Source organism: Anabrus simplex, chromosome 4 (assembly GCF_040414725.1).
Source record: "Anabrus simplex isolate iqAnaSimp1 chromosome 4, ASM4041472v1, whole genome shotgun sequence".
In the NCBI taxonomy this organism is placed as follows: domain Eukaryota; kingdom Metazoa; phylum Arthropoda; class Insecta; order Orthoptera; family Tettigoniidae; genus Anabrus; species Anabrus simplex.
This window is the reverse complement of record NC_090268.1, coordinates 6,914,226-6,938,631: the sequence shown is the minus strand read 5'-3', so window position 1 is coordinate 6,938,631 and position 24,406 is coordinate 6,914,226.

The window sequence follows — 24,406 nt, the reverse complement described above, 5'->3', positions numbered from 1 at the left end:
TCGTGCTCACAGGATTTCCATTCACCGTTTTCTAACCACTTATGCTCATTATTTACGTGATGCAAAATTGACGTAAATTTATCGATTAACACAGAACTGTTTCCATTACATGTTTGTGCTGCCAACGATAAATGATTATTTATACTGGCCTTCCACGCTTGGACTTCTGGATGATTTTTATCGAGAGCTTTCATATTTTTCATTAGACTTTTTGATATGTGCCAAACATCAAATTCATGTTCAATATCAGGATACTGCGTTCTCAGTAAATACCTTACTCCTTTGTGTCTATCGGAAAGGAAGAGTTTTATATTACACTTTTCTTCCTGTACAATCTTCCTCATCGCGATTTCACACGCAGCCCTTTCAAGATCACCTTTCACAATCACTCTCTGAACAAGTTCCAAATGAGCTATGCGGCCTGTATTTATATCCATTAGTGAATACACTAAATATTTGGCTGAAAAGCCGGGAGAATCGTACTGGCCATCTCCGGCTAACGAAATGGGTTTGGCACTGCTTTTCAAACAATTAGTCCTTTCTTGATCCCAAGCACCCTCCACTATCGGACCAGTTTTTGCTGGCAGGACCTAGTGTTTACAGTGCACTATGTCTTCTGGTATGGGCTAGAGCAATTTTGTTAGTTTCATTGATCTGTCTCTGTCTTATCCTTGGCTTTGACAACATGAAAGTAACTGAGGTATGAGCGATGCTAGTAATGCCATCCATTGTACAGCCAGTCCCTGCTATGAATGGTATGAATGGTCGGTGCATGCATTTCAGTGGGCTTGGCAGACTGATATGTAATAGCAAATTCTGGCTCAGTGAGGAAAGCAGCAGGAAACCACCTCACTCCTCATTTCCCTAGTACGCCTCTTCAGTGATGCCTAGGCCATCTATGACAGCTGATGGCAGAGCTGTTGAGGATCCAACCAGCCTTAGGGCTGAAGACTGAACATACATACACTCTATGAATAATTATATCATATACAGTTCGTGGCATCATATGTAAGTTAATGGACTTGCAGAATGACCGGAAAGGTTCAAACAGAATGCCTGACAACAATAATGCTGATGATATTAGGACATTTGCTTCCGATTTCTTTCCTTCCGTAGGTTGAGAATACCAACTGACTTTATTACCACAATTGCAAAGTGATTTTACGCACAACATAGTCCCTTTAATGTAATGTGAAATGTTATCATTTTACTTTTACAAATGTAACACATTTCAAAGAGTGTGAGCAAACTTGTCCCCGCTACAAAGACATATGAACCTGTAATATGTACGTCGTCCTGAGTGTGTTCGTTATCAGTATCACTAATATAACTTTCACTGTCACTTTCATCTGGTTCATAGAAACTGTCATTCAACTGTTCTCCCATTATGTCACTATTCAAGGCTGTGCCGGAAGTTGCAACGTCGAAGTATTTTCTAGCTATTTCACTTCCTAACTCTCACTGTATTTCTATACTACATTCATGTCTGTCTGGTGAAATATTTTCACTCGTATCATTCTGAACGTCGTGTGCATCATTATCGTTATCACTTTCGTTTACTACTGTGTCAACAAACTCCCTTCGTCTTTTAGCCTCATACCTTTCCGTCCTGCTCATTTTAGTTTCGGACGAGTACTCCCACAGTGTATTTTGTGAAGCGGCTTCCGTATGAATTAGCATTCCTGCCTGAGAAGTATCTCCATCTGTGGACGCCAGACATCTTATTGAAGGAACAGACCCTGGCTTCATTTTCGAAAGTTGCGTTTCGTCATAGTCTGTATTTTTAAAATGCACTGAGCACACAGTAGCTCCCTTACCGAGAGAAAAGTGTTTCCTCTTGCAAAACCTTCGAGGCGACTTACTTCGATTTGGAAACCTATGGAAATGTATTTCTTTCTCTCTACACTTTCGGTTTCTACTCGTGGTGTTGTTACAGCCGTACACACTACAGGCAGGCATTTCGACAAACAGTCACCGCACTATTATAATAAACAACACTTCAAGTAAACGGAAGAGCGGCTGAGCGCGTACTGCAATAATCAACTGGATGGCTCGCTCAGTGCTTACAGCGCAGTGACGTCACAGCGACTCGTGTTTCCTTAGTTCACCGGCCTGCGGAGCGGCGCACAGCAAAAGCAAATATATAGTTGAACACTGTCCGATACACTCTTTCATTCTGAGGCAACTTGATTTTCGTGTTGTGTTCTCTTTTAAGGCGAGGAGGCGTGAGGAGGATGAAGACGATACATACACGCAGTCCCCGTGCCAGCGAAATTAACCAATCATGGTTAAAATTCCGGACCCTGCCGGGAATCGAACCCGGGATCCCTGTGACCAAAGGCAGCACGCTGACCATTTAGCTATGAAGCCCGACTGGAAAATTAGCAATATTTACTCAACTGAACTGGAAGAGCAATCAAGCGGTAGACGTAGAATGTACGTGACTCAGAGGACAACTAAAGTGGCGTTCTGAAATCTCCTGCACCAGTCAAGAAACCCGAAAAGAAACGTGCCTCTTGATATCGTAATGATAGTTTCGCAATCTTTAGTTTTACTCAAATCCAAATCACAGGGACGGAACTTTTCATTTCAAAAATCCTATTACATGCATTGGCCGGGAATCGTACAGCGGCCGCCTCGATGAAGAACCGCATTAAGCAGACAGCAGCTGTCAACAGTTTTCAGTAATGTCGTACACAAGTCTTCGTCCTCAACAGGTCCACCATTAGGCGTCACGAGGTGTACTAGGGACACGAGGAGTGAAGTGGTTTCCGGTTACTTTCCACGCCGAGTCAGAACTTGTTGTTACATATTACTCTGTCAAGACCACTGAAATTCATACACGAAACAACAAGGACTGGTTGCGACGGGAATTATATTCCTAGCATCGCTCCTACCATAGTCACTTACGAACTCGATAGCTGCAGTCGCGGCCAGTATCCAGTATTCGGGAGATAGTAGGTTCGAACCCCACTATCGGCAGCCCTGAAAATGGTTTTCCGTGGTTTCCACATTTTCACACCAGGCAAATGCTGAGGCTGTACCTTAATTAAGGCCACGGCCGCTTCCTTCCCACTCCTAGCCCTTTCCTGTCCCATTGTCGCCGTAAGACCTATCTGTGTCGGTGCGACGTAAAACAACTAGCAAAAAAAAACATAGTCACTTCCTCATTCTCAAAGACAGGGATGAGACTACAACAAAATACAGAAGTAGCCCATATCAGGTGAGAGAATGCATTTTGGAAGCCAAAGATCAATCTGAGCAGCTACCCCGATCACAGTTCCAAAACTCAAAATAATGATAATGGTTTTATATCCCACTAACGTTTTGAGGTTTTCGGAAACACCGAGGTACCGGAAATTCTGTCACGCGCATGTTCTTCGAGGTTGGCGTACCTGAGTACCTTTAGTTCCACCAACTTGGGCAAGAAAGTCACCGCTGTATCGTCTGAGCCACTAAATCTGACCAAAACCTATCCAAAGTCTGCAGGGAACGTCTTTAATATAACAATTCTCATTTTGATATACAGTAAACGATTAGCGAAAAAATGTTACTTTTAGTATAGAACCAAAGGCGAATCAAACAATTATAATGCGAAAATGGGATTTGGATAAAATAAAACATATGAAATCTATCAAGTTACGGAAAAAATCACAGAAACACTCAGGAAACGGCGATTGCAATTTTATGGTCACAAAGAAAATTATAAAAGCCTTATGAATGAAAAATAGCAATAATGGTCTAAAAGATATCAGATTACTGAAGAAACCATTTAAGATAGATTCGACTGAATGCAGGATGGACTGAACACAGAGAGAAGATGAAGAGATGATGCGAAGAGAAGAAGAAGTGCTAACGCTAGCTCGTTAGCTCGGCATAACGATGTCAGATGCATTTTGACATGACAGTTGCCAGGAACTTGACAGGAACTACTTTGCTTGTCCGACGGTTGCTTTTCACGGGGTGATTCAAGTTCTGTTACTAAACGAGACAAAATAGGGTAGATTCTAACGTCTTCAGCAGATCCGCCAGTTAATGTCGACTTAGACGATCGAGTTCGCTTCCTCTCATATCAGCTAGCACCTAACAAGGCTGATCTCTATCCACACACTCTCGTCATTAACACATGGCGACAGTATTCAAGTTGTTATCACAGGGAAAACTGAAGACAGAGAAAGAGAATCATAGAACCATTTCCAAAATTATGGAAATCCTGTAAAACACAGGGTAAATTTAAAGCAGTCGGATGTTTAGAGAAGACAGCAGTATGTATGTGTGATACGTACAGAATGGAGTTATTCTTATTAACCGTGAATGAGTGAAATACATCAGTTCGTTAGTAGTACCAGCTACGATAGTGCAGCTATAGAAAACACAAAGCTCTACGTGTGCTGGTAAGATAATAATGAGGTAGAAAATACTGCGCAGCGCGACCGATTTCATGAGTAACATTTCTCATCGCATCCAGACGCGTACTGATGCTCTCAATGTCATTACCTCGTTGCCGATTTTTAATCAATTAAAGCAATAGAAATAGGCATTTAGAATGTCAAGATAGGCAATCAAAAAGTTTCTAACAATTTCTTCCTCTTATAAACGAATACAACTACACTAGTCTCTTTACGAATGTCATTGTAGCAGCGAACATCTTAATATTCGTCCATATATTGTAATGAGAACGAATGCGTGATGACCCTCAGAATGTTGTTCAATTGGAAGGAAAGCCTCTCCGCTCTATGCGAAGTTATCGAACAATAATTCAGCCACCAACAATTTGCTGACGACCAATAGAAAAGCAATTTAGTAACATGAATGTCATGAGCCAAGAGCACTTCTATCAGGATTTGTTTACGATTTTCAGGTACCTTTTCCTCAGTGTTCCTCCAATACTGCATGGTAGATCTTCAAGAATAGTTTCTAGTTCCTTCATAACTTGCACTGAAGTATAGTTTCTAGTTTCTAGTTTTGTTGTATGAGCACGCAGCTTTCCAAAGTTGGCCTTCATGAAAGCAAGTTCAGGCTTTATTAGCTTTGGATCGATAAGCGAAAAGAGACAATGTTTGTGATCTGGTACAAGTTACTGAGTGGACTGTATAATGGTTTCCATGAAGTTGAGCCGGCACAAATAATCACTCGGATCTTAATAATGCATGAAATATAATTCATATTGGTTTATTAACATTGATTATGTACTCTGAAAAAGTTAACAAATGAATTACATGATGTTCGTGAGGCATTACTCGGACCATGCGTGTATCCAAAGAGAAGCGTTATCTACAAGTCTCTGAGACTCTCTCTACCGGAAGTCACCCCCAGCGCCCTAGGAACACATTGCTGGAGGCGAGTGCTGCCTGGAAGGTGTTGCACTCTGTACACAATAACACGCAATAAACATTTACTTGTCAAATAGGTCATTACAGTCACTATAGAATTACTCCTGGTAACTTAATAATAATAATAATAATAATAATAATAATAATAATAATAATAATAATAATAATAATAATAATAATAATAATAATAATAATGGAAATAAGACATACTGTTTTTTGACATGACAGTTGCCAGGAACTACTTTACTTGTCCGACGGTTGCTTTTCACGGGGTGATAGCGTTTTCAATCCAAGAATTAAAGTAGTGAGGCTAGTCATACCTCAGCAGCACAGCCATAAATGAGAAAGAGTCTTCACAGTAGGAGTTGCATTTTTTTTCTAGCCTGTGGCAGGAAACAGATGCAACATTTGTAACCATCAAGAAATAGTAATAAATGTTTTTACTACTCTACTGAGGATCAAGTCGCTCACAGAGTAGCTCATCTTCCCGCAGAGAATACCACCGTAGCTGTCTTCGAAGCCAGATTACGCAACCTACTGCTGTTTTCCTCATCTCGCACTTCTCCCTACTACTACGGTCGGATTTCTTCTATAAAACACAGGGATTCCTGAAACCACGGACCGTACAAAACAAAGTACATCATCTCAATCTCACCGTTTCCAACAAGGCAAAGAACAGTTCTGTTCGGCCAGGAAGATTACAGGGGACGCCTGGTTTCATAGGCATATTGCAATGCTCGCACTTCAAGCGGTTTGCATAATTCACGGTTCACACGTATTCCGGTACGAATATAGGAAGTGGATCAAAACAAAATTTCATAAACCTCTTCGAGAAGTGCAAATAACAAACACGTGGTTGGTTCTCACTACCCACCCCACCGGCTTGCACTCCCAGATACCTCAAAACTAATGTACTAGTGGCACGCATTTGGCGAGGTGGACTAAATTAGTGAATCCGGGAAGCGGGTGTACTATGTAGTTACTACATGGATAACAGCACACAGACACAGGCGACGTAGAGGTAGCTTGTCCAATTTTTACCTTAAGACCCAGGTTCGATTACTAGCTTCTCCAACGATTTTAATGCTGGACTGTGCGCTCGAAAAGCCTCATGATGCAGTTGTGACACCAAAATATCTGCCATCTGGCTGGCCAGGCCGTTAATAGGCTGCATATGCAATGCACCGTCTAAAATGGACTGTTTACAGACTACCACGAACTTGGCATTTAAAATTCCCATGCGCATGGACACAATGTGACATAACTCAACAAACAACGAACAGTAAAACGAATTACTATTCCCTTCGGCTAGTTACATCTACAGTAAATACACGAAGCAAAATCAACCTGCGATTCATACAAATTAGAAAACATTTATTTATTTAGCTTATGATGCAATATAACATAAAAAGAAAATAATACGTACATCAACAGTCTCACATAACTGAAAGATTAGATCGACCGCTTGAGGAACAGCTGAGTTCAGGTCCTCCAGACTTCCACTTATGAAGAACAGAAGCCGCATCTGATACACACCTAGCCAGTTTTACACTTGGGTTCACAACTTTCAGGATGCCTGGTGGTTGTTGTCTTTGGGTTTGAAGTGATTATTGGAAGGCAGTTTAAATGCCTGTTTGCCGGACTTAAGTTTAGATGTTCCTAGTTGACTCACGTCCCTTACGCGCATTCTTCACTGTAAATGAACAAGATCTGATCAGAAGAGGTACGTACCAGTTGTGGCGGAGCTGAATGCGCTCACTGAAACAGAAAGAAGTACTCGAACCTCCTCCCCTCTTTCGCATTTGCTTAATACGCTTCCTCCCAAATCGTACCGGCAATTTGCAGGCTACGCACCACCTACGTAACTGATATAGATGGCAGCACAATCGGAACCTTGAATTTGGTACGCATCCGACTACATCGCATCGCTTTAGACGACCTGCAACCTGATTCAAAGCCAAGCTAGTATTGCTATTATTAATATTATTACATAATATTTTATATGTTTGTTAATATTCCGATCTGTGGGTCACAGAAAGTGGAGTTTTATTTCTAAATCGAAGCACTGGAAGGTAGACAATTACATATTTCGTAAATTTCACAGACATCAGAAAATACTAGCAGGTAGCTAGCGATGATAAAACTGAGCTATCGCGTTCAAGTGACTTAAGTGGAGGGATCCAGAGCGCGACAGTCTTGAACGAGGTCCACGAGACTTGGTTTAGTTCATTCACTGTGTCCGTTATTGCTAGGTGCTATGAGAAGTTATATTTACGAGTATGATGTTCGCTGTCGACAACTTCCTCTGTGCCGTCACGCCACACCAACAGAGGAAATAGGTAATGGCTGCTATAAATTAGAATTTCATGATTATTCTGTTTGTGATTAGGTGACATATACTGGAGGCGTTTTTCAGTACGTACATCACGACATGAGAATGACCTATATTGACAGAGTACCCGAGTCTATGTAAAGCCAACATCAGTTTCTTGTCTCCTGTGATACTGGAAGGAACGCGAAATCAAATGTACGAGAGGATCCAATAGAGAATAAAACTACAATGTTGCACTGACACGCCAACAAATAGATACAAATCTATATAAATAAAGGTGTTCGTTGTCTGTAATTTCGTTTGTTTTGCCAATTTTCAGATATTTATGTGTTTTAGGTAAACTCAAGAGCGTATCAGTGGTTTTTACCTTTCGTGTCTATGTGTCCGTTTGTCCGTCTACTCCACCATCGCGGCGAAACGGCCGGATACATCTCAACCAAATTTCAAATTTAGGGTTTACTCATCCAGGGACAAGGCTGCGGGTTTACCATGACAGGTTATCTCACGATTTTCTGTGAAAACCCTGGACAATATGTGAAACGTTCCTTCATTTAAGATAACTTTTGTTACGTAAATAATTTCACTTACTCTTCACATGACGGAGAAAATTACTAGTCTCTGCTGCATTGAGTGACCGACAACGAACCTACAGGTTACTACGGCAACGTCTCTGACTGCTTGCCAGCAGGGAAGTAACGTATTGCCATCATTCCTTTAAACTCGTGGTTGTTGGTTGGGTAGAAGGCACGAGAGACGTCAAGCGGCCATTCTGCCGGATATTTACATATAACGGGAAAAAACAGAAGTAGTATTTCCCAGGACGCTACCGTCAAATGAAGCCCAGTCAAATTTGTATAATCAAACTACAGGCATACAATGCAAGTGTTCAAAGCGAAATATTGAATGTTTTCCTCCAACGAATATATGGATACTGACAAGGTTGACCATACGGTGAGACACTGTTTATAGTTAAACTCGCTCACTTGCTCACTGGAAGATATAATTGTCAAAATAACTTACCTTCACACTGTATCTACTGATTGTGTCTGTTAAAACACAGGCGTGTTTAAAAGTTTCGGAGAAACTCGTTGTCAAGTTCTGTTTGGGTCATATCAACAAAACTATCTCGTCAGTTTCACTAGGAGTTTTATACTCATTTGAAAAATCTACTTATTTATAATGCAGAGGAAAATAGGAACCAGGATCTCTGAACTTGGAAGCGTGGAATGGCGACCACAGTTGAAGGATATCGGTTGACGTCCTCCGAGGGAGAATCAGGCTCGCTACCCCTAAACCAGACGGCCGGCTTCGTACGTAACAAGTTCGGTTTGGAGATATACATAGGCTACATCGCTTTACATGTATACGAATTCTTTTCAACAGGTACTTTAAAGGCTGCTGTCACTTGACGTGAACCAACTCTGAGCCGAGTCAGCGTGGAGGGGAGGTTCATGATGTCACTGCATGCGGCGTAAGACAGGAAACACACTGTCCTCACATTCATACTTCGTCCTATGGCAGTACATCCAATTCATCGGATTCTGATGATCTTTTATTTGCCTGTGATAGTAGTATAATTGGACAGTTCTGGCGCCACCGCCACCTCCGGCTCCCAGTGGCCGCCTCCTCCTCAGCCAGTGGCCTCCTCCTCCTCCTCAGCCAGTGGCCTCCCAGTGGCCACCTCCTCCTCCTCCTCAGCCAGTGGCCTCCCAGTAGCCTCCTCCACCTCAGCCAGAGGCCTCTTCCAGTGCTGCCAACTTAACCTAACTAGCGCGAGATAAACAAAGCCACGTGCTTTTTGACAGACAACAACGCACCGCTAACCTCAGTACTGCCATCTTGACGGGCCTAAACCTCAGTAGTGCCAACTTAACCTCACAAGCGCGAGGTAAACAAAGCCACGTGCTTTTTGACAGCCACGTGCTTTTTGACAGATTTGTAAACAAAGCCACGTGCTTTTTGACAGACAACAACGCATCGCAAACCTCAGTACTGCCATCTTGATGGACCTAAACCTTAGTGGTACCAACTTAACCTAACTCGCGCGAGGTAAACAAAGCCACGTGCTTTTTGACAGCTACGTGCTGTTTTGACAGCTGTCATCCGCCATCTTTAAACCACAAAGCACTGTGCTGCCCTCTATATCGCAGTAGCTGCAAAATTCGTCACCTGTCATCGACAGTGCTGCCATCTTGACGGGTCTAAACCTTAGTGCTACCAACTTAACCTAACTAGCGCGAGGTAAACAAAGCCACGTGCAGCTGTCATCCGCCATCTTTGAGCACAGTGCTGCCCTCTTTAGCTACTTACCTTTGAAATGTGGTGGCGGATAATTTGAAAAATGCTTTTTGACAGCAGCCATATTGCATCGTGCTGCCCTCTTTAGCTAGATACCTGTGGTGGCAGACAATTCCACGTGACAGCAGCCATCTTTGAGCACCGTGCTGCCCTCTATGTGGTGACGGCAAATTCTACGTAGAAACAAACCCACGTGCTTTTTTTGACAGCTACCATCCACCATCTTTAATCAACAGAGCACAGTGCTGTACTCTTTAGCTAGATACCTTTGAAATGTGGTGGCGGCAATTTGAAAAATTCTATGTGCTCTTGTTGGGAAACAAAGCCGCGTGCTTTTTTTTGACAGCTGTCATCCGCCATCTTTAATCAATAGAGCACTGTGCTGCGGGCAATTTCGTTAGCTGTCATCCGCCATCTTTAATCTAGAGAGAACAGTGCTGCACTCTATGTGGTGGCGGTAAATTCTATGTGCTTTACAAACCTATGTGCTTTTCTGACAGCTGTCATCCGCCATCTTTAATCCAGAGAGAACAGTGCTGCCCTCTATGTGGTGGTGGCAAATTCCACGTGCTCTTGTTTGAAAACATACTCACGTGCTTTTTTGACAGCTGTCATCCGCCATCTTTGAGAACAGTGCTGCCCGGTGACGGCAAATTCCACGTAGAAACAAAGCCATGTGCTTTTTTGACAGCTGTCATCCGCCATCTTTAATCCAGAGAGAACAGTGCTGCCCTCTATGTGGTGGCGGCAAATTGAAAAATTCCACGTGCTCTTGTTTGAAAACATACTCACGTGCTTTTTTGACAGCTGTCATCCGCCATCTTTAATCCAGAGAGAACAGTGCTGCCCTCTATGTGGTGACGGCAAATTCCACGTAGAAACAAAGCCATGTGCTTTTTTGTCAGCTGTCATCCGCCATCTTTAATCACCGTGCTGCCCTGTGACGGCAAATTCCACGTAGAAACAAAGCCATGTGCAGCTGTCATCCGCCATCTTTAATCACCGTGCTGCCCGGTGACGGCAAATTCCACGTGGAAACAAAGCCATGTACAGCTGTCATCCGCCATCTTTAATCACCGTGCTACACTCTATGTGGTGACGACAAATTCTAAATGCTTTACAAACCCATGTGCTTTTCTGACAGAGCTGTCATCCACCATCTTTAATCACCGTGCTGCCCCGGTGACGGCAAATTCCACGTGCTCTTGTTTGGAAACAAAGCTTTTAATCCAGAGAGAACAGTGCTACCCTGGTGGCGGTAAATTCCACATGCTCTTGTTTGGAAACAAAGCTTTTAATCCAGGGAGAACAGTGCTACCCTGGTGGCGGTAAATTCTACGTGCTCTTGTTAGTTCGTGATTTAAAATCTAAGCTAGCTGTAAATCCCCGATTCTCGACAGATTCTTAATCCGAGTTGTCAGGAAAGGCAACCAAGAGCTTAGATACTACTAGTTTTGCATCAGGGAGGGCGACTAGTCTTAAAACAAATTCTTGCGATTTAAAATCTTAGTCAGGAAGGGCATCCGGCCGTAAAACAATAGTTCGTGATTTAAAATCTAAGAATTGCATCTAGCTGTAAATCCCCGATTCCCCGTGTTAGACGTTGTAAAACAGATTCTTAATCTGAGTTGTCAGGAAGGGCAACCGGTCGTAAAACTATGGTGTATGAGGTTAGATACTGCTAGTTTTGCATCAGGAAGGATAACTCAACACATTCATGTGATTTAAACACATTTTTATCCCCAAGAGAATCGAACCCGAGACTACCGGGTGAGAGGCATGCATACTGTAGGCTATAGATTTGTCCTACAGTCCTCGAAGTATCGGCACAGTCATTCTGAGCGAGTTGTGTGGAATGCATGTGTTAGCTGAAATTGTATACGTATCTTCCGGCTCGACCTTGAACGAAGACACTGATAAGCGGCTTGTAACTCGCGAAGGTCTTCTTATGTGAGTCCCATGTAAGCTCTTAAAACACAGTACCAATTAAGGTTGTAAAATATTCTGAAATAGCCCTCCTCTGTAGTGTAGTAGTTAGCTGCTACCCTCGGGGTCCGAGTTCGATTCCCGGCTCTGCTATAGAATGTGTAGCATTTAGCCTATGTAAGTTCCTAACGTAAAATATCATGATTGTACGGAGAGGTTAAAACACACACAGTGCCTACTCCTATCGAAAGAACCTGCACGGTACCGGCATGTAGGCTTCTCCTGGTGAAGGAGCTTGCACATGGTTTAACGCCTCCTATCAACAGCCCTTACTTAATGCTGGCTTTTTTTCGCACACCCCGCCTCACACCATACGACCGGCTGCCCTTCCTGACTAGGATTTTAAATCGCAGTATACGTGATAAATTTGTTGTAGCGGGTTTTATAACTAGATATCCCGGTACCGATACATAGCCTACTCGACTGAAGAAGCCTGCACAAGGCTTATTGCCTCCATCCGACAAATGAATCACTGTCAAGTCTTGTACTCAAAAAATCATTTTCGAAGGAGTCTGCACAAGGTTTAACGCCCCCATCAACAGCCCTTACTTATTGCTAGCTTTTTTGCACACCCCGCCTCACACCATAGTTTTATACGACCGGCTGCCCTTCCTGACTAGGATTTTAAATCGCAGTATACGCGATAAATTTGTTGTAGCGGGTTTTATAACTAGATATCCCAGTACCGACACATAGCCTACTCCTGACTAGAAGAAGCCTGCACAAGGCTTATTGCCTCCATCCGACAAATGAATCACCGTCAAGTCATGTACTCAAAAATCATTTTCGAAGGAGTCTGCACAAGGTTTAACGTCCCCATCAACAGCCCTTACTTATTGCTAGCTTTTACACACACCCCGCCTCACACCATAGTTTTATACGACCGGTTGCCCTTCCTGACTAGGATTTTAAATCGATATCCCGACATAGCCTACTCCTACCGAAGAAGTCAGCTTAACACCTCCATCCAACAAATGAATCACCCTCAAACACTCTTCAATCATTCTCGCTACTTCGGAAGATAGCGGGTTCGAACTGGAAGCCGTAAATGTTAGGCGAGGGACCTGCGTGATCGTCATTGCATGATCTAGCCGGATGCCCTTCCCGACGGTATAAGTTGCCAGGATTTGAATCGCGTACCCTGACTAGAAGAAGCCTGCACATAGCTTAACGCCTCCATCCGACGAATGAATCACCCTCAACACTCTCCAATCATTCTCACTACTTCGGGGGATAGCGGGTTCGAACTAGAAGCCGTAAATGCTAGGCGAGGGGCCTGCGCGATCGTCATTACATGATCTAGCTTTAGCTCAATACCTACAGGTAAGGAATACCGCGTATGTACCCTCGAGAAGTTGAGGATCACACGCTAACTTTCCAAGGATCGAACTCTTAAATTCTGACACCTCGGTATCAACAGGAGGTTTGAATACGTCAGCCTGCAGGTAGGAGCTCTTGTTTGCATTCGTTCCGACTGTACCGCAGTTGTCAGCTCAGCGATTATCATATCCGCTTGGTAACAAGCAGAATATTTAGCCGCAGCAGTCTGCGCGAAGTGCTCACAGTTCTCTGTATGCGTTTATTACGTACACACACATCTCCCGTCTGCAGTGAATATTATTCTTCAGCCTTTATCTTAAGGTAAGGTAGAACTGTTAATTACCTTTTTTTATTTGCAAAGCAACTTCTACGCTAGATATCTACATTCATATATGTTTGTTCTTTTTTTAGGTACCGTTCGAAAGTACGCAACAATTTTATTCATCCCAGTAACAGCCTGCAGCACGTGCATTTTTTTAAAGGTATGTTTTCGAACTTTGAGTTGTAAAGATAATTAGGTTAGATGATGTACCCTACACTACATTCATATATGTTTCTTCTTTTTTTTTTTTAGGTACGACGAGAATATTATCATTCGAGTTTCAGGCTTGAACGCACGCATTTTATACATCCGAGTAACAGTTTGCAGCGCGAAGATTTTAAGGTATGTCTGACCTCTATTCGTTGAAACTTGGTTTCTTCTAAAACATCGTAACTTTAGTCTATTGATAAATAGTTGTTCTCTGTAATCCTCACGCTATAGACGAGGTGCGTACATAGCTATGTCTGCCCTCAACAGGCTGAATCTTGGTTTCTTCCGTAACTTTAAGCTAATCATAAATAGTTGTTCTCTTTAATCAACATACTATAGACGTGGTATAATTTCAAACACGTACACATAGCTATGTCTGCCCTCAACGGGCTGAAACTTGGTTTCTTCCGAACATCGTAACTTTAGTCTATTGATAAATAGTTATTTTCTTTAATCTACATACTATAGACGAGGTGCGTACATAGCTATGTCCGTCCTCAACAGGCTTAAACTTGGTTTCTTCCGAACATCGTAACTTTAAGCTAATCATAAATAGTTGTTCTCTTTAATCCTCACGCTATAGACGTGGTATAATTTCAAACACGTACACATAGCTATGTCTGCCCTCAACGGGTTGAAACTTGGTTTCTTCCGAACATCGTAACTTTAGTCTATTGATAAATAGTTGTTCTCTTTAATCTACATACTATAGACGAGGTGCGTACATAGCTATGTCCATCCTCAACAGGCTTAAACTTGGTTTCTTCCGAACATCGTAACTTTAAGCTAATCATAAATAGTTGTTCTCTTTAATCCTCACGCTATGGACGTGGTATAATTTCAAACACGCACACATAGCTATGTCTGACCTCAACGGGTTGAAACTTGGTTTCTTCCGAACATCGTAACTTTAGTCTATTGACAAATAGTTATTTTCTTTAATCTGCATGTCATAGAAGAGGTGCGTACATAGCTATGTCCATCCTCAACAGTCTTAAACTTGGTTTCTTCCGAACATCGTAACTTTAAGCTAATCATAAATAGTTGTTCTCTTTAATCAACATACTATAGACGTGGTATAATTTCAAACACGCACACATAGCTATGTCTGCCCTCAACGGGCTGAAACTTGGTTTCTTCCGAACATCGTAACTTTAGTCTATTGATAAATAGTTGTTCTCTTTAATCTACATACTATAGACGAGGTGCGTACATAGCTATGTCCGTCCTCAACAGGCTTAAACTTGGTTTCTTCCGAACATCGTAACTTTAGTCTATTGATAAATAGTTGTTTTCTTTAATCTACATACTATAGACGTAGTATAATTTCAAACACGCACACATAGCTATGTCTGCCCTCAACAGGTTGAAAGTTGGTTTCTTCCGAACATCGTAACTTTAAGCTAATCATAAATAGTTGTTCTCTTTAATCAACATACTATAGACGTGGTATAATTTCAAACACGCACACGTAGCTATGTCTGTCCTCAACAGGTTGAAACTTGGTTTCTTCCGAACATCGTAACTTTAGTCGTTCTCTTCAATCCTCTTGCTATAGGCCTAACTCACAGCCATGTCCAACCTCTATAGGTTGAGCATCGCAACTTTAGGCTAATCTCTATTGGTTGTTCTCTTTTCAGAACTTGTTGCATACGCTGTTCACCTAAACACTTTATTCGAAGAAAGAGAAGACACTATGTTCCCATGCGAGCTGTGTAAGGCAATGTTCACAAGACGTGACAGCCTTGCACGCCATGTAAAAACAAAACATCATCAGCTATCTGCTTGCGACTATAACCCTACTATGTTCCCCTGCGAACAGTGTAAGGCAACGTTCGCAAGACAGGATAACCTCGCACGTCATATAAAAGCAAAACACCCTAGCATAACATCTGCTTTATGTGATGTTTGCGGGCTGTACTTCGCTAATGTAGAGCAATACCAGGCTCACTTAGCAGAGGTACATCAAATACCTACTTGCCCTCAGGTAGTAGTAGGGAAAAAGCGTGCAGCTACTGATGTAGCTGTAGAAAGTACTAGTAGTAAAAAACCTAGGAAAAATGAACTTCAAACTATTCACTGCGAGCACTGTAACACTGATGTACCATCTTCGCATTTTCAGGGACACTTACGGAGTAATGCGCATAAAAATAATGCGTGTAGAAGTGGTAGTAACGCAAACATCGAGGAAATTAATACAGCATTTAAAAGTAGGATTGCTAGTTACCGAATTCGCACCAGTCAAAAGTTTCAGAGCACTTCAAACTTTTTAAATTGCGTTCAACCGGATGTACAACAGCTTCTTGCTAAATCTTTGTCCAATCATAGTTTATTTAAAGTTAATTTTGAACTTTTCGCCTTGTACATTAAAAGCACGGATGAATCCGAAATAACGGACATTAAATCATTTAATACGAAGAATTTTGTCATAAGTGAGTCGACTAATTTTGGTGATGTACTTAGGGATGTCTCTAACATTATTTCAACTAAGAGTGAGGGATTTCAGGAAAAGGAATCAGGGTGGGCTTTAGTTGAGATAATGTATCTAGAAGTTAACATCAATAAGTACAATCCCATGCGAGGTTCATCGTACATCGAGCTGCCGACATGGATTCAGCAAAGAAAAGCTGTTGTAAACATCCAAAACAATGACGAAGCATGTTTTGCATGGGCGGTGATGTCAGCTTTAAATCCTGTGAAACGGAATGTAGCGAATAGAACATCATCCTATCTACACTATTCAACGCAGCTAAATTTCGATAGTATAGAATTTCCTGTGCAGATAAAGGATATTAAGCGCTTTGAGGAACTAAATAACATTAGTATCAATGTGTATGGTGTAGAGAAAAAGTCCGTAGTAGGTCCTCTGTATTATACATGTCATAAGAAGAGTACTCACGTTAATTTACTCTATATTGAAAACAGTGAGAATAGCCACTTTTGCTGGATTAAAAATCTGAGTAGACTTGTTGGCAGTCAGTTGTCAAAACATGATGGTAAAAAGTGGCTATGTGATGGATGCTTGCAGTATTTCAGAAATGAAGATCAGTTAACGAAGCATTCCAAGAATGACTGCAATCATGTACGTACAGAGATACCTACTACAGGCAATAATGTTTTAAAATTTACAAATTTTCATAAGCAGATGTGGGTACCGTTCGTGATTTATGCAGACTTTGAAGCCATCCTCACGCCATGCAACACATGCTCACCTAATCCTGACAACTCTTTCACTAATACTACGCACATGCATGTCCCGTATAGCTTTGCGTATTACATCAAGTGTAGTTACGATAGTACGCTTAACAAGTTAGAGCTGTATCGAGGACATGATGCTGCTAAAGTATTTTTAGAAAGACTTGAAAGTGATGCAGTTCGTCTCGGTCGTATTCTGAATAGTAATATTCCTATGAAGCCACTCACCGACATTCAGTTAAATGATCATGAACGTGCTACAAAGTGTAGCATTTGTGATGGGGAATTTTCCGAAAATGACCCTAAAGTTTTTGATCATGATCATTTAACTGGTTTCTACAGATGTGCCGCTCATTATAGCTGTAATCTTAAGTATAGAGTTCCTAAATTTATCCCTGTAATTTTTCATAACTTATCCGGTTACGACTCTCATTTCATCATTTCACAATTTGGAGCTTCAGATGAAAAAGTAGATATAATCCCTCAGAATAAAGAGCGGTACATTGCGTTTGCAAAGTCTGTAAAAGTAGATGCTGAGCATTCTATAAAACTGAGATTCCTTGACTCGTTTCGCTTTATGGCGAGTAGCCTCGATAAACTTTCTAGTCATTTACAGCCTGAACAATTTACGGAAATTCGACGCGTTTTCCCCGAAGAAGCGCAGTTTAATTTACTTCGGCGTAAGGGTGTTTTTTGTTACGAATATCTCGACTGCTTAGACCGCCTCGAAGAACGTGCCTTACCATCGAAACAATCCTTTTACAGCTCGCTGAATTCAGCAGATATTAGTGATGATGACTATTTACATGCACAACATATCTGGGAGCAGTTCCACATTCAAACGCTGGGTGAATACTCCGATTTATATTTAAAGACAGATGTACTTTTGTTAGCTGATGTTTTTGAAAATTTTCGCTGTGTTTGCATGAACACCTACAGCCTTGACCCATGTCAGTATTTTACTGCACCTGGGTTAAGTTGGGACGCGATGTTAAAATACACGCGTGTGAATTTGGAGCTGCTAACGGATATCGATATGGTGCACTTTATAAAAGCATCCATTCGAGGTGGTCTGAGTCAGTGCAGCGGCCGGTATTCGAGTGCTAATAATAAGTACATGCCGAGTTTCGATTCCAGTCAGGAATCTCGGTATATCGTTTACCTCGAAGCTAATAATCAGTATGGGTGGGCGATGAGTCAGCATCTACCGGTGAGTGGTTTCCGCTGGCTGACGCAGTGCGAAATTGATGCTTTACAGCTACACGCCCTAGGTGATGAAGCTGATAAAGGTTATTTCCTCGAAGTTGACTTACAGTATCCTAAAGAGTTACACACTTCTCATAATGACCTACCGTTCTGCCCTGAAAATATGAAGTCCCCGTACATTGCATCAACGACGAAAATGCTCATTGCTAATTTATGCGATAAATCTAAGTATATCATTCATTACCGAAATTTAAAACAGTGTTTGCAGCATGGTTTGAAGTTATCCAAAATTCATCGCGTACTAGAATTTAATCAGTCACCGTGGCTAAAGCCATATATCGATCTGAACAATAATTTAAGAACGAATGCGGTTAACGAGTTTGAAAAAGATTTCTACAAGCTCATGAATAACAGTGTGTTTGGTAAGACTATGGAGAATGTTGACAAACGCGTTGATGTAAAATTGATTACAAACTGGGATAATATTAAGGAAAGGTATGGTGCTAACTATTTAATAAGTAAACCAAATTTCCACAGCTGCACCATCATACATGAGAATTTAGTTATTATACAGATGAATCGTGTCAAGGTTAAGTATGACAAACCTACCTACGTCGGCTTCACAGTACTTGAATTGGCTAAAACACTCATGTATGAATTCCATTACGATTATATGATGAAGAAGTACGCGCATAATGCGCAATTGCTCTACACAGATACCGATTCGTTTATTTATCAAATCAAAACTGATGACTATTACAATGATATAAAGCCTGACTTGGGTAGGTTTGATACGAGTAACTATCCTGCAGATAATCAATATCATCTACCGCTAGTGAACAAAAAGGTTCTAGGTAAAATGAAAGATGAATGTGCTGGGAATATTATCGATTCATTTGTAGGTACTAAATCCAAGTCATATTGCATAAAACTCTTAAATGAATTACAAATAAAGAGATTGAAGGGGGTTAAAAAGAATGTCGTTCAGAATCAGCTAAGTTTTGAAAACTATAACAATTGCATTAAAAGTAATCCACCTGTTTTGCATAAGCAAATGTCTGTCATTAGAAGCAAGAAGCACCAGTTGTACACTCATTTAATTAGTAAGGTAGCCCTTAATAGCGATGATTGTAAACGGTTTGTCATTCCAAATTCTACCAACACGCTAGCCTGGGGGCATAGTAGTATTGATAAGTACTACTTTACATAAACATTATGCTAGAGGTGTGTGTACTTACGTTACGCTGTCTTACATCACAATTCGGGAGAGGAACGCTGGTACGGCAAGTCTAAACTTGTACATTCAAGAATTGCATCGAGAAGTACGCTAGGGTGAAATGATTCGAGATAAAACTTGTACATACAAGATGTAAATAAATAATGTAGAATTGGCATATTCTTTTATTTTAGGTTAGGTATCACCTTCCTCCCGCTCCTTATTTGCAGGATAGAGTTTTTGTTTATTACTCATAGAAGAAAGAAGGTGATGAGCAGTTTCGTGAGTATAGTTCGGTAAGTATCTCGAGAGCAGAATTTTTTTTTGTCAAAAAAGCACATAGCTTTGTAAAGCACGTAGAATTTGCCACCACCGGGGCAGCACGGTGATTAAAGATGGTGGATGACAGCTCTGTCAGAAAAGCACATGGGTTTGTAAAGCATTTAGAATTTGTCGTCACCACATAGAGTGTAGCACGGTGATTAAAGATGGCGGATGACAGCTGCACATGGCTTTGTTTCCACGTGGAATTTGCCGTCACCGGGCAGCACGGTGATTAAAGATGGCGGATGACAGCTGCACATGGCTTTGTTTCTACGTGGAATTTGCCGTCACAGGGCAGCACGGTGATTAAAGATGGCGGATGACAGCTGACAAAAAAGCACATGGCTTTGTTTCTACGTGGAATTTGCCGTCACCACATAGAGGGCAGCACTGTTCTCTTCGGATTAAAGATGGTGGATGACAGCTGTCAAAAAAGCACATAGCTTTGTTTCTACGTGGAATTTTTCAATTTACCGCCACCACATAGAGGGCAGCACTGTTCTCTCTGGATTAAAGATGGCGGATGACAGCTGTCAAAAAAGCACATGGCTTTGTTTCTACGTGGAATTTGCCGTCACCGGGCAGCACTGTTCTCAAAGATGGCGGATGACAGCTGTCAAAAAAGCACGTGAGTATGTTTTCAAACAAGAGCACGTGGAATTTGCCACCACCACATAGAGGGCAGCACTGTTCTCTCTGGATTAAAGATGGCGGATGACAGCTGTCAGAAAAGCACATAGGTTTGTAAAGCACATAGAATTTACCGCCACCACATAGAGTGCAGCACTGTTCTCTCTAGATTAAAGATGGCGGATGACAGCTAACGAAATTGCCCGCAGCACAGTGCTCTATTGATTAAAGATGGCGGATGACAGCTGTCAAAAAAAAGCACGCGGCTTTGTTTCCCAACAAGAGCACATAGAATTTTTCAAATTGCCGCCACCACATTTCAAAGGTATCTAGCTAAAGAGTACAGCACTGTGCTCTGTTGATTAAAGATGGTGGATGGTAGCTGTCAAAAAAAGCACGTGGGTTTGTTTCTACGTAGAATTTGCCGTCACCACATAGAGGGCAGCACGGTGCTCAAAGATGGCTGCTGTCACGTGGAATTGTCTGCCACCACAGGTATCTAGCTAAAGAGGGCAGCACGATGCAATATGGCTGCTGTCAAAAAGCATTTTTCAAATTATCCGCCACCACATTTCAAAGGTAAGTAGCTAAAGAGGGCAGCACTGTGCTCAAAGATGGCGGATGACAGCTGCACGTGGCTTTGTTTACCTCGCGCTAGTTAGGTTAAGTTGGTAGCACTAAGGTTTAGACCCGTCAAGATGGCAGCACTGTCGATGACAGGTGACGAATTTTGCAGCTACTGCGATATAGAGGGCAGCACAGTGCTTTGTGGTTTAAAGATGGCGGATGACAGCTGTCAAAACAGCACGTAGCTGTCAAAAAGCACGTGGCTTTGTTTACCTCGCGCTAGTGAGGTTAAGTTGGTACCACTAAGGTTTAGGTCCATCAAGATAGCAGTACTGAGGTTTGCGATGCGTTGTTGTCTGTCAAAAAGCACGTGGCTTTGTTTACAAATCTGTCAAAAAGCACGTGGCTGTCAAAAAGCACGTGGCTTTGTTTACCTCGCGCTTGTGAGGTTAAGTTGGCACTACTGAGGTTTAGGCCCGTCAAGATGGCAGTACTGAGGTTAGCGGTGCGTTGTTGTCTGTCAAAAAGCACGTGGCTTTGTTTATCTCGCGCTAGTTAGGTTAAGTTGGCAGCACTGGAAGAGGCCTCTGGCTGAGGTGGAGGAGGCTACTGGGAGGCCACTGGCTGAGGAGGAGGAGGAGGTGGCCACTGGGAGGCCACTGGCTGAGGAGGAGGAGGAGGCCACTGGCTGAGGAGGAGGCGGCCACTGGGAGCCGGAGGTGGCGGTGGCGCCAGAACTGTCCAATTATACTACTTGTGATGTTTCTGTTGCCATGAGTACTGCCCGTCGCAAACGACTGTGGGTGCATGAAAGTAATTTGGAGTGAATACCACAATTTAGTAAGGGAGATAAATGGGCACCCAGAAAAATTTCAGATGTACTTCAGGCTGAACAAAGATGAATTCAACTACTTACATAATCTTATCAAGGATGAAATTGTTGGCCGAAGTACGCTCTGCATTTGCAACTTATTCGGAGGAATCCTACACAAGGATTTCAGATATGGGAAAATTTCAAAAAATATTTCAACTCATTTGAAGGCTCTGTGCCATGGCAATTACCAACAGTTCGTCATGGAAGAATAAATTGAACAAAGAAGAAATGAACTGGATATCTAATTCTTCTTTTGCTATTTGCTTTACGTCGCACCGCCACAAATAGGTCTTATGACGACGATGGGATAGGGAAGGACTAGGAGTTGGAAGGAACAGGTCATGGCCTTAATTAAGGTACAGCCCCAGCATTTGCCTGGTGTGAAAATGGGAAACAACGAAAAACCATCTTCAGGGCTGCCGACAGTGGGGTTCGAACCCACTATCTCCCGGATGCAAGCTCACAGCTGCGCGACTCTAACCGCACAGCCAACTCGCCCGCTGATCTCTAATTCAACAGGATAATTTGTATTTGTAATTTGCGTAGGACTTAATTTATTATTATTATTATTATTATTATTATTATTATTATTATTATTATTATTATTATTATTATTATTATTATTATTATTATTATTATTGGGATAACAATCATAAGCACAATTGTGGTCTGTTTTCAACAAATGAATGCCTATTAAAACTAGTACGTGTGATCTAAATTCCTTTCCTATTTTGTACCATGCCTCGTGCCACATTTACTGATTTCTATAGTTAAATGAACGTATGTCATACAGATTCTCAAGCACCCGCACCAATTCAATTAACATTTCTTCCATGTCGTAAAAGAAACTGCTTCTGTTCGCACTTCACGTCGCCAGATATGTGCAAGAGCAGAAAATTGTGCTCCTCGTGAAGAGTGCTGTCACCAGATTGTACGTCACAATGACGTCAGCCGACGTCAACAGCCGTGACATGAGTGCAGTGTGATCACTCTACATTTCATACAGCGTGGAAAAGCCATAGCACATCTTACTTGACAGGTTCTATTGCGTCACTATTCGCGCGAACTCACGTGAAGTGACAGCAATGTGTTTCCGCTTTTAGTGATACGAGTTCTGCTTGGACCAGCGTGCGTGCAAGTCAGGGCGGCTAGAGAACTCTCTAACGAGTCTGTGTAACTCTCGACAGTGGTGACAGGTAGGGTTAGATCATCATGATAGTGGAAAGGAAGAACACGCCATGCCAAGTGCATGACACCAATCTCCCGATAGAGGCACCACATAGAATAATTGCGCAACAAATTAGTAAATATCGGACCATTTTTTTCAATTCAGGATGAAACATGGAGCTCAAGTTTCCGGTACAATGTTCATAAAGGTGTACGAGCAATTCGATCAATGTTAAAGCAACATATACCGTCTTACTTAGATATTGGTGGGCATAAAGCCCTGATCAGTTACGAAACTACGTGTTCACGGTGGGATACTTACGGGGTCAATGCCCACGACCTAAACAACCAGTCCAGCTAACCAAACAACCTAATAGTCCCACCTGGGCGACCTCGGCGAGTGGGAAACTGCCGACACGGCGCATTCCGCTGCAAGCTACGCAGTTGCCTCCTGAAGACTACTCACACAGTTCGTCACCTAGTGACTTACACGAAGCTACACAGGCAACACAAAATGATCACCAGAACACTATTCCGGCCACTTCTGTGACGCATAGGGAGACAAGAATTGTTAGGACAACACAAGTGGAGGATCAGATAACTGAGAACGAAAATTGTGATAATAAAAATCAAATGCCGCAACCGGAAAGGCTACCTACGATTGAGTCAGTGTCACCACAGTTACCCCAAGAAATAAATCATAATCAGTTACAGCCTCCACTAAATCAGGATATGAAAACAGAGGGCGGAGATGTATTGACACCACCAACATCCGTCAAAGACGGTAACAAGCAAAGTGGGGAAGAGCATAATATATCACCGACCTTCGAAAACGAGAGACCCCGTCGGTAGAAGAAATGGAAATTACAGAAACAAAACTATCTCAAATTAGCCACAGGGATCCTAGGTTAAAGCGGCCGGTAGATGACAATGGCAAAAAGAAAGGCACTAAAATTATCAAACATGTTCCGAATAAATAACTTCAGCATTCGTTTCCATCTCCAAACTCATCATTATGATTGGCGCTGTGTTATTTCCCTTTACCATTCTACTTCTTCATACCGTAGCATCACTTAATACAAATTTCCTGAGAAGTCGCAGCAAACAGGTCCTATTACAAGAATTTATTAGAGATTATGACATCGATATCCTCTTCCTACAAGAAGTTAACGTCTTTACTTTGCCTTACCTTGGGAACAATTACCAATATATTGCCAATCCTGAGGAAGACTCGAGAGGTACTGCAATTATATACAGATCTGGATTACACATTAAAATTTGTGAAACAAACCCTAGTCGGAGAATCACGTCAATATTAACAGAAGATAACACACTGTACACAAACATTTACCTGCATTCTGGAACACATCGTCTCCACCACCAAGAGGAATTCGTGACCACACACCTACCATTCTATTTACGACAT